Here is a 12689-nt window from a genome sequence, read left to right as displayed (position 1 = left end):
GACCAGCACTAGCAAAACATTACCAATGCGCTGTACTTTAAAATTATACTGCCTGTAATCAATAGCATTCGGGGTGTTTTTTATTTCCCCCCATACCATATAGTAGGCTACCCATTCCAGACAAGCCCATCGAATCACGTTTTGTTTCAGAATCCATATTCTAACAACTGCCCTCTGATATAGGCTAATTAGGACACGATATGCGGTGCAGATAGGCTATATAAATCCCTTTGAGTGAAATAGGGGTCCTTAAAATAATTTTTAAAAAATGCAGTAGGCTTATGCAATATATTCTCATTAAAATGATAAACTATTCGTCAAGCAATTAAAGAATCGTAGAAAGGTAATTCTCAGTCTGGACCCAATTTGCTTATTTACCCTTTTAAAGTAGGTACAATCTAATGATTAATAACGAAATCATAAAAACGTCAAATTACACCGATGCTACTGTTTGATTTCACAACTCCACTCAGTGTATTACTGAAGGAACAACAGGTACAAGGATATTAGCTTTGTTTTAATCTAAATATCCATAACATCAAAGAACAATGCACCATGCGTGCACTAACATATGTAGAAATATGTTTAAAAACTTTTTTTTTTTTTTTTTTTAAATATAATAAAAAAATAAAATAAAAAACCGTCGTCCCTGGGTGGGCTTGAACCACCAACCTTTCGGTTAACAGCCGAACGCGCTAACCGATTGCGCCACAGAGACACTGGCTTTACTGCAATGTTACACAGTATGGTGTGGGTGGGTCGGGGTATGAAGTCGGGCACATCGGTATGAAGAATATATTTTTGTACTTCACACCCGTCATAATTATGTGACAAGCATGGCTGTAACTAGCTATGACGACACGGAGGGCGTGTCCTCGGTTGTTTTTTTTTTTGTATCATCAATGCTGATGTTCATGTAAAAATTCTAGTGCAGTACAAAAGACTCCTTCATTTTCTCTGTTGGTGCAGTGTAACATGATTTGGAGGCTGAGTAGTAAATACCAAGCAGTCATATAAACACTGCCAGCTACAGCTTGAAACCTGAGTTTGACCTCGTTAGAATGCCACCTCTGGTTAGATGCTGGTGACAATTGAAAGACATTTAAAACGTATTTTGAGAAGTATGGGATTATTTCATAGAAAAGGTTCCACTTGTATTGACAAAGTCATTTACTGACTCCGTTTCACACTGGTCCCGACCCTAGTCCTTGCTACCCAGATCACAATCTTTGGTCATATCATATTTTCGGTCAATCCTTGGTCATACCTGGGTTGAACAAGACAAAATGCATGATGATGTCAGAAAGTGGACGAAGTAATAAACAGCCACACCTGCCTGAAGGTTTCACTTCCACAAGAACCATTTTTTGTTTATTCTGTTTAGCCATATTTGTGTTGCTTGAGACACACCATGAGCCAGATTGCAGCAGGGATGAAGAAACATTTGCACCTCGGTTGATGGTTCAATCCAAAGAAGTTTGGATGGAAGCGTCCTCAAACAAGCTGCTTCCAGGGCATTGATACAGGCATTGTGTACTGTCACCCAGGTCAACCTTTTTATCAAAAGCAGTGTGAAATCGCACAGCTGACCTGCATAACATCGGGTCCTGACCCAAGCAGGTTCCAACCCGGGTAGAGCATGCCAGTGTGAAAGGGGCTTATCCATGTTGTGCAAATAAGATATTATGCTGTGCTCACAAGAAACTACCAGTATGTCATGCTCACCAGATCTTACATCATGCTCATGACATACTAACCTTTTTTAATTCATATTATCCCTTTAGAGGTTCACTGCTGGAAAAAAAAAAAAAAAAAAAAAAAAAAAAAAAACTATCAAAGCGATCTGTAGATTTCATACATTAAAGTAGATGGAATTAAATATACAGGTGCTGCCCTGGTCTATTTGTATTCTTGTATTTATTACAGGATAGGAACATTTTCATAGCACACAAGGGTCAAAATTATACACTGTTAAGCAGAGTTTAATGCCAAAATATTCTTCTAAACACATTCATTGCTATATTTTTAGCATTTATCATTGGGCTTGTTCCAATTGGACATGTTCATCTTTATCCAGTAAGATTGAGATGAATAGTAATGCATTCAACCTATTTCGTTAGATTTGTCAGAATCTTCATCTTTATTGGTGGAATGCTGGCCGTCATTTTCACCATCTTGTTTAAGATTCAGGGCTTCATGCATTGAAGCCATGCATATCTTTCAGGTGAATAGTGACATTTCTTCAAACAAGTATGCCATCTAATGCACTCAATAAGCATATGGAAAAATGTCAGTGTGACATACAGATAGGCAAATGTACAGACAGACATTGCCATATATCACCAGAATCTAATACTCCTAAATAAATTAAGAGAAATAACAATATAATTTTAATCAAAATGTAATAAGCTGTTCATGCGAAAATGTATGATATACCTGTGTAAAAGTGATATACCTACACACGTATAAGATGATTCATACATATAAGCTCAGTGCATCATTACTCATGTGTAGATTTTAGACCTCTGACACAGTCAAGTCTACAGAAATACTGAGTTGTGTGATTCATTTTCCAAAATAAGCACTCATCACATCAATAGCTTTAGTGACTGTAAAAGTATGATGCATTTTGGAAAATGTTCTGCTTCATAGTTAAACAGGCAATATTTTAGTGTGTTTTATTCTGTAAGTTTTTATCTCACCTGAAAACATTTCTCATTATCTCAGTCCTGTTTAAAATCTTATTGTTTTTTTACAGTGAGAACACAGAGAAAGAGTCAAGGGCCTTGTAAAGCTCCTGAGTTATAGACTCTTTTTTTATGTCAAGATTGAAAACCTACTTATGCTTTACTACCTTAGCTTTCCTATTTTACAATCAAAACTGTATTTTCTTTTTGTCCTTTTTTAAATTCCAATTTTCTAATGTTCTTGTTTTAGGCTATTTTTTATTTCTACAAACAAGATTTTTTACAATTAATTTAAATTTTGTATCTCTTTTAAATTTCTATCAAATTCTGTATCAGTTTGTTTTTAATTGAATTGCTCTTTGTGTGTGTGTGTGTGTGTGTGTGTGTGTGTGTACGTGAAGCACCTTGGGATCCTTGTGATGAAAGGTGCTGTAGAAATATTAATTGTTGTTGTTGTTATTCTGAAGTGCAAAGTCTGTGTATTTTTCTTTAAGTATAAAAACATTCATTTAATACTAGAGGAATAATTAAATTATTGTGTTCATTAGTTTCTTACCAGTTTCATATTGTTCACATTGATTTTTTTTTCACTTACTTCAAAATATGAGCCTACGATTCTCCACAGCACACAAAGAGTATACGCAGTACATCAAGTGTTTATTAATAATGAATATGCAGCAGATTCTGAACCATTTCTTTATTAATATACTCTACACTGAGCTTTTTTGTGGTACGTTTTTTTTGTGCATCTAAACTATAATGTAAAACAATTAATACAAATACTAAGATGTATAAAAACACCTATCCCAGTTCCCACTGTGGGTCAGGCCCTACTAGTATTAAAAGGCTGAAAGAAGCGACTGATGCTATCAAATAATTATGCACCAGTAGAAGCTGAAGTGAAACACATGGCAATACAGTACAGTACAAGTTGTCTGACAGAAGAAAGCACTTTACTTGTTGTTTTGGAAGAATTAAGCTTAAGATTTAAGAGCCTATGTTTTAGAGAACTATAGTGAGATATTGTGCCAATCGGAGATTAAAAAAAAAAAAAAAGTTTAGGCCCCATGTTTTTAATAAAATACATCAGCAGATTGTTCTTAAGAAAACATTGTGCATGAACTACATCCAGAAACCGTTTGTAGATCTAACTTAATAACAGATGTCAAGTATCAAACCAAAGCAACAGCTGAAGCTAATGCAGTTCCACTAACATGGAGACAGCATAGATTACGTTAAAAAATAGTATATACTTGCACAGCAGATTACAGTTAAACCTCACTTTAAGGCCATCAGCAGAACCAGTAATGATGTACGTTCTTAGACTCATGTTTGTTATAAACATTTTCAAATTATTTATTAGAAGGTGTATTTTCAAGACATAGGCAAAATCAAATATAAAAGATATCTAGTCTACACATACGCTAGTAAATAATTATTATTTTAAAAAAGAAAAGGGAAATGCTGCTCTGTTTTATTTCTTGCTGCTAATATTAGGGAAGATAATTTTAGGGAACTTTGGAGAGTTGAAATTTTAAGCTCACAACCAGAGCCCTCTTGGTGTATAATTACTATGGCAGTAGACATTTTATGAAATTTAAAAAATGATGTTTTAATGGTGTCTAAAAACGATAGGCTTTGAGTTCATTCATCCCAGATAGCACTGCTAGACACGGTGCATATCCTAGCAACCTCAGCAGATTGGGTAACCTCCCAATGAGAAAAATAGGTGCATCTACTGACTTTCATAGCACCCTACCTGACTGGAAAAAATGAAGAGGCTAATTCCAGGACTGTAGCCAAAAACGTAAACATACCACCAAACACCGGGATAGATCAGAGCTGCCCAAAGAAGTTCTTAATGCTGAAAAAGTATAGCAAATGATTTCAAGTGCTCTGGGAAGACAGGAAATAGCATAGCAAGGTTCAATGCATCTTAGAGGTGTTGTCATAACTTATATGGATGTGATACTGACTCTGTAAATCCATATGTCTTTTCGATATAGTTAAAGAATAAAACACGCTGGAATCATTAATTGAAAATGAGAAGCAAGGGGTCCATGTGAACTCAAACCTATTAAAAAATCTACCAGAGCACAGCTAGGAATTCTACAAACTGTCTGTGAACTTGGGGCATTTTTGCTTCTTTGCTGGGGCTTGGGAACCAAAAATGCTAAATTTACAATTCCTTATATAGGTCTTTACAGTATATCAAATTGCCATGATGTAGGCCAACATATAATACCATTAGACAGAATAATTCAGCAGTCAATTAATTCATTTATTAATTCCTTCTATTAATGAACTAACCTTCACATAAACTTAGCTGCCGTTATTTTTTTGGACAATCACCTCTTTTGAATACAGTGGAACCAAAAAGAGCCTTCTAATCGCTTTGTTTGACGGTCAAACGTACTGCAGAAGTGTTACTGCAATTAGTACATGTGACTTACCCATCAGCAAAACAGATGATGGCCCAGTGATAATGTTGCTCACCATTGAATTGGTTGTCCTTTGTGTGCAGTTGTGTACTGGAGTACAGCAGGGCTCTATTTGTACATGTCTCATTTCTAGTTCTTTTCAAAGGAGATTTACTTACTGACCAACATGCAAAATCAAATAGGTAAACAGTGTCAATAAAATAAGAAATCTTCTCTAACCTTATCTGAAAATCATCTTAAATTCAGTTTGAGTAAGAAAATTAATCAATGAAATAAATCGCTTTTGCTCAATTCACTTTATAAAAAAAGTTGTAGTATGATAGTGATAAAGGCATTGGCGAGGCATGTTCCTTGATAATAATGAAACACCCTCATTCAAAAGATGCTTTATTAAACCAGTTCCATCATAATCTTATAATAACTGGTGAGCAGTTTTTTCAATGGGCTCATCCAGTTGATATTTCCAATAATAAGCCCCCCACAACATGCAAAACTTTCGAACTGGCAGGAAAAAAATGCTCACCAGAGATTATAAAAAAAAAAAAACCCACTGTGTGGGGGAGCATGAGAATTCTTTCACTTCATACATAAAAGCACATGCTCTTGTGTATAAATGGACTTCCCATATAAGCTCACATGCCTATTTCCATGATTATACAGTTCAGTGCTTCCTATTGTCAGTGAAGAGAGCCTGCAAGTACCATGGACAGTTTCAGAAACGTAAATCCATATTTGTAACCATAACAAATAAGGCATTATCTGAGTACTTGTTCCAGAGTAAGAAGCTTCTTCCAAGTACATTTATTTTCAAAGCATTTTTTATGACCCCATTCCTTTTTAGCTGTGGTTCTTATTGCAATTACTCAAATATTGTGTTGTTCTATGTTTCTAATAAGTCTGTGTTACGGTTTTGTTCTAGTTGTTGGCTAAAGCAGTCAAAGTGTCTTTATAACAGTAAGTGTCAGCAGCCTCATCTAATGCACAGGAGTGTACTGGCAGAAAAGCAAAAGGAAACTTGATCTAAAGCAGCTGATCACTACATGGAGCTGGCTTTTACTTGTATAAAAAAACACTTTAGTGTATCTAACCTGTTTTACACATGTCAATGGCAAGCAACGGGAACTGAAGACCAGCTCTTGAGTCTGGGCAAAGCATCTTATATAAGCTATATAAAAAAAGACAGTACAAACACAAAACACCCAGAAGGATTGCAAGCATTAGAAAAAGAAATATATATATATATATATATATATATATATATATATATATATAAGAACATAAGAAAGTTTACAAACGAGAGTTGGCCATTCGGCCCATCTTGCTCATTTGGTTGTTAGTAGCTTATCAATCCCAGAATCTCATCAAGCAGCTTATTGAAGGATCCCAGGGTATCAGCTTCAACAACATTACTGGGGAGTTGATTCCAGACCCTCACGATTCTCTGTGTAAAAAGTGCCTCCTATTTTCTGTTCTGAATGCCTCTTTGTCTAATCTCCATTTGTGACCCCTGGTGCTTGTTTCTTTTTTCAGGTCGAAAAAATCCCTTGGGTCGACATTGTCAATACCTTTTAGAATTTTGAATGCTTGAATTAGGTCGCCGCATAGTCTTCTTTGTTCAAGACTGAGTAGATTCAATTCTTTTAGCCTGTCTGTATATGACATGCCTTTTAAACCCGGAATAATTCTGGTCGCTCTTCTTTGCACTCTTTCTAGAGCAGCAATATCCTTGTTATAGCGAGGTAACCAGAACTAAACACAATGTTCAAGATGAGGTCTTACTAATGCATTGTACAGTTTTAACATTACTTCCTTTGATTTAAATTCAACACTTTTCACAATGTAGCCGAGCATCTTGTTGGCCTTTTTTATAGCTTCCCCACATTGTCTAGATGAAGATATTTCTGAGTCAAAAAAACTCCTAGGTCTTTTTCATAGTTTCCTTCTTCAATTTCAGTATCTCCAATATGATATTTATAGTGTTTGCCACTCCTCTTATTTTTGTGTCGTCTGCAAATTTAACAAGTTTGCTTACTACACCAGAATCTAAATCGTTAATGTAGATTAGGAATAGCAGTGGACCTAATACTGATCCCTGTGGTGCTCCACTGGTTACCTCGCTCCATTCTGAGGTTTCTCCTCTAATCAGTACTTTCTGTTTTCTACATGTTAAACACTCCCTAATTCATGTACATGTGTTTCCTTGAATCTCTACTGCGTTCAGTTTGAGAATTAATCTTTTATGTGGGACTTTGTCAAAAGCTTTCTGGAAATCTAAATAAACCATGTCATATGCTTTGCAGTGATCTGTTATCAATGTTGCATCCTCAAAAAAATCAAGCAGGTTAGTTAGACACGATCTCCCTTTCCTAAAACCTCCCAGTATATTGTTACCATATAGGTAATTTTCTATTTTGGATCTTCTTATAGTTTCCATAAGTTTGCATATAATAGAAGTTAGGTTTATTGGCCTGTAGTTACCTGGTTCAGTTTCGTTTCCCTTTTTGTGGATCGGTATTACATTTCTAATTTTCCAGTCTGTCGGTACAACCCCTGTGTCAAGAGACTGTTGCATGATCTTGGTTATCGGTTTGTAAATAACTTCTTTCATTTCTTTGAGTACTATTGGGAATTTGTTTATTTTAAGAGCTCCTAGTCCATTTAACACTTCTGCCTCGGTTATGCTAAAGTTATTTAAAACTGGATAGGAACTGGGACAATGTGAGGCACGTTGTCCGTATCCTCCTTTGTAAAAACTTGTGAAAAGTAATCATTTAATATATTTGCTTCTATGATTTTGCCATTTGTATCTCTTAAACATTTAACCTCCTCTTTGAATGTTCTCTTGGTGTTGTAATATTGGAAAAACATTTTGGAATTGGTTTTAGCCCCCTTAGCAATGTTAATTTCTATTTTTCACTTGGCCTTTCTAACTTCCTTTTTGACTTGTGTTTGCAGTTCCGTGTACTCTTTCTGTGTACTTCGTTTTTGGTCCCTTTTTAAAGTGCCATTTTTCGCTGAATATTTTTTTTTAATTGATCTATTAAACCATTTTGGCAATTTAGTTTTACATTTAGATTTGTGTGCTTTAGGGATGTAATTATTTTGCGCCTCTAGTACTACATTTTTGAAGAACAGACATCCTTTTTCTGTGGATGTTTTCTCTATTTTACTCCAATCTACAGTTAGTCTCTGTTTCATACCTTCATAGTTTGCTTTTCTAAAATAGTAAACCTTAGCTTTAGTCATTACTTTGGGGGCTTTAAAAAGCACATGTTGTGGTCTGAGTTTGCTAGTGGTTCTCTGACCAATGTTTTAGTTATTCTGTCTTCATTATTTGAAAAGACTAAATCAAGGCATGCCTCCCCTCTAGTCGGTGCCTTGACAAATTGTGTTAGGAAGCAGTCGTTTGTCATTTCCACCATTTCAATTTCGTCTGTCGTGCTACCACCAGGTTTTCTCATTTTATATGTGGGAAGCTGAAATCCCCCATTAGTATGGCTTCTCCTTTGCTACACGCAGTTCAAATGAGTTGTTGTCCTTGTTTTGATGATGTCTCCATTCTGTTTTTTTGTTGATTTCTCCCCACTTCCTTTCTAGTTTAAATGCTTCTGAACCTGCATTGAGGATCTTTTCTCCAAGTAGATTGGTTCCCTTTTTATTTAAGTGCAGTCCGTCCTGTCTATACAGATAGTCCTTGTTGTAGAATGTGGTCCAGCGATCAAGATAGGTGAAGCCTATATTCACCACGTCTTCAGCCATGCGTTTAGATTAATTATTTCCAGCTGTCCATATGGTCCTTTGTAAGGTGCCGGCAGTATCCTAGAAAATACCACAGTTTTGGTCTTGTCTTTTAAGCAGTAGTGGTTACTGGAGTTGGAACCAACTCCAGGTTAATTCAATGAACTCATTAATTAGTTAAGTTTAAAAGGATGTGTGTGTGTGTGTGTGTGTGTGTGTGTGTGTGTGTGCGTGTTCAGTCTTGAACAAAGAAGACTACGTGGCGACCTAATTCAAGCATTCAAAATTCTAAAAGGTATTGACAGTGTCGACCCAAGGGACTTTTTCAGCCTGAAAAAAGAAACAAGGACCAGGGGTCACAAATGGAGTTTAGAAAAAGGGGCATTCAGAACAGAAAATAGGAGACACTTTTTTACACAGAGAATTGTGAGGGTCTGGAATCAACTCCCCAGTAATGTTGTTGAAGCTGACACCCTGGGATCCTTCAAGAAGCTGCTTGATGAGATTTTGGGATCAATAAGCTACTAACAACCAAACGAGCAAGATGGGCCGAATGGCCTCCTCTCGTTTGTAAACTTTCTTATGTTCTTATGTTCTTATGTGTGTGTGTGTGTGTGTGTGTGTGTGTGTGTGTGTGTGTGTGAGTGAGTGAGTGAGTGAGTGAGTGAGTGAAATAGTAGGAGTTTTGTTGGGCAAGTGGGCTGTTTATTGTGGAAACAGGACAACAAACTATTGGAAAGGTATTTGGATTACGATTTGGTTTTGGTGACAAGGTAACAGGCTTAGCCTGCCTTGTTATTAGTTAGGGAAACATTTGTTTAGTTAGGACCCAAGATCGGGTTAGGTTTTGTTTTGTTTATTTTTCTGTTTGTTGTACATAATAAACACATGCTACGGTGTTTCCTGGCATTCTGTATCTAAAAGTGTTTATTTGAAGAAGGAAAAAGTGTGACCAGAGGGCAATCTATCACATATATACTCAATCATGCATATTAAAATGCAATCGTCTGTTATTTATACTGCATAATCTGAATTTTTAGAGAGACTTTTAAGGGAGAACCGTGGGCCAATAATTGGTGTTTTCCTTTTATTATTAGACTGTTAAGCTATATCCGATCACATGTGTACAACAATGTCATTTCAGTTCCATCACATGATAGCACAGGGATGTGCTGTAACTAGCTTTGTTTGAAAAGAGACTGACAAAGCTTGCCATTGTATTATATGATGGCAAACGTGCATATGTATGTATTATCAAATATGAGTCTTACCAATATGCTTAAATATTTAATTTAATAATTGAAAATAATATAGCTGCAGGTACTCAAATGTTGAACTACATTTATCTTAATGCTATTTACAATTTATACCACTGTTTTAAAGCAAATAATCCAACCTTGTTTAATGCATGAAACCAGTAGCACTTCAGAAAATTGGTGAAATGTCATTTTGAAGTAACAAAATCTCATATCATAGTGTTGTAAGAGTTGATATACCTTTAAGACATGTGTCTACTATCCTACAGGAACACACTGACCTAACATGCATATCAAACGTGCAGCCATTGGAATTGCCTGCAAAGCTTGGTCCTGGTATATAAATCCCTAGTCACAAAACCTTAAGGAGTATTATTTTTAAATAGCACACGTTTTTCTGTCCAAACTATTAACCCAGTCATTTTTACTTTCTACCCTGTAGTACCAGAAACAATATCAACGATGCGCTTCCTGTGGGCCTCCAGCTAAGACTGGCAACTCAGGACAATTGGATCCACTCTTGCATGACTGACATTGCACCCAATCGATGGTGCTTCTACCGCAGGAGCCACTTGAGACCTCTCACTGAGATCATTATGATTTAAATATGTAAATATGGAGTGTGTGCAAGGGACGAGCATCTAACTTAACGACTGAACCTGAATACAATTAAACAACAATCGTCTAGTTTTTAGAGATGCAATTTACACAGACTCATTTAAATTGAATTAATTTTCATCACATTTCACATGCCTCATCATAACGTATAAATAGCTACAACAAACACATCTTGTAAGCCGCTGGTAAGTCTGTTCTTCAGTGTTAATTGAATTAATTAAACCTCCTTCCAGGCCATAAAGTAGTTAATGATTTAATTGTGGCTATTCACCAGGAGTGTAATGACCCTCCTGAAATGGAACTGGCCCTCCCTGAGTTACGCTAGGGTAGGACATATTAGAGTTTGTTCTTTATCTAGTCTCTGTCATAGTTCTGGCCCCTGATTCTGAGTCCACTTCTTACAGTCCACGTATTCAATCCAGTGTTAGGTGCAGGATGAATGGGTATGCAACATTTATTCTAGGTCTTTGATTCAACCATGTCCTTATTTGTTCAATTGAACCAGTTAAACCCCTGACCAGCGTTCCCGACCCCTGTTCAATGGGGTATTCACTGTCGTAACATGCACTGTACATTTTAGAATCCAGCCCGAGAGAAAATCAAAATGAAGCCACAGCCATCACTCTTATAGCGTATTGACCTGGTTATGGCTCAGCCATTATTAAACAGTAAGAAATCTACATTTTCAGCTCAATGTAAGCCACTTCGCCTCCTCTTATTGTATGTATTTAGTAGAGAGCTCCAGCCACCTCAAATTATGTAGGAAACAAAATAAATACTTTTGTCTACTGTTTTAAAATCACAACAACGGGTATCCAGAAAAGCAAAATAAATCACACAAGCTCATTGTAACTTCACTCCCACACCCAGTACTCATATCCCCATGCTGTAAACAGATGAGCACATTCTGATTGAAATTCCATCAATAAATAATGGTGATGGTTACAGCTTAGCTATTTTAAAACTAGCCCCAGGCATGAATTAATTCAAGTCCCAGCTTCTACTTTAATCTGAACAATAGAAGACTTAACCTGTGTTGCTAGCTCTTCCTCATCAAACAAACCACATGTCAATGAATGTCTTTTTGTATACATTGTGTCTGTTGATCCCAGCCTGCCAGGGCCAGATCTTAAAAAAACGCTCATTCTAAACATAGTCCTAACAGACAACTACAGCTTGGTAAAGTCTAGACAAAACATTTCTAATTGTTTCTAATTGTTTTATGGTTTCAAATAACAATTAAAATATCAAAGAGTAAAATGACATTCAAATATTCACCAATGCCTTACAAACAAATATGTACAGTAATACATTCAATTCATATTTTTGTGGTTGATATTGAAGCCTACATCATGAATATGTAAATAACAATATAAGATTATATAAATACATTATGATGCCAGGTACATGATGGCAGGGATTGTCCTTTTCTATGGTGGCTAATGCAGTGTCTATACTTTCCATCCACAGACCAACGCAAGCATACAACATTTAGCCCCTTACAAACTAGTGAAATGTTACCAAAAATGTACAAACAAACAAACTAATAATAATAATAATAATAATAATAATAATGTTGGTGCTGGTTTGATTGTTTAACGCAATGACCAAACATAGCCCTTTTCTCACCTCATAGAAATAATCAATCCAATACATTAGTAATTGCTGGGATTCTGAAAATATGATGTTGAATAACATATTCAATAAAAATAAATAAATAAATAAATAAATAAATAAACATATTTCAGTCGTATCTTAATTTATTAAAGCACGTATAATGCGTATTTTATTTATATATTTATTTGTGTATTTATTTACCTGCTTGCTCGCTCGACTGATTTTATAACAGAAAGAGAACGTATGAAGATAAGAATATACGCTGGAGTTGGTATTCAGAGCTTTATATTGGCGTAAGTGTTGCTTATTAATCAAACGGTACATAGTTGCAC

The 12689-nt window shown here is 35.8% G+C and overlaps 1 non-coding gene across 1 annotated transcript; it reads right to left on the bottom strand.

Moving 5' to 3' along the window:
• Positions 1–644: 644 nt before the first annotated feature.
• trnan-guu lies at positions 645–718 on the bottom strand. The gene has a single exon. It is a non-coding gene; the product is annotated as a tRNA-Asn (tRNA).
• Positions 719–12689: the final 11971 nt, after the last annotated feature.

This window comes from Polyodon spathula, chromosome 3, assembly GCF_017654505.1.
Source record: "Polyodon spathula isolate WHYD16114869_AA chromosome 3, ASM1765450v1, whole genome shotgun sequence".
NCBI lineage: Eukaryota > Metazoa > Chordata > Actinopteri > Acipenseriformes > Polyodontidae > Polyodon > Polyodon spathula.
The sequence above is the reverse complement of the archived record's forward strand: the minus strand, read 5'-3'. Positions and strand labels throughout refer to the sequence as shown.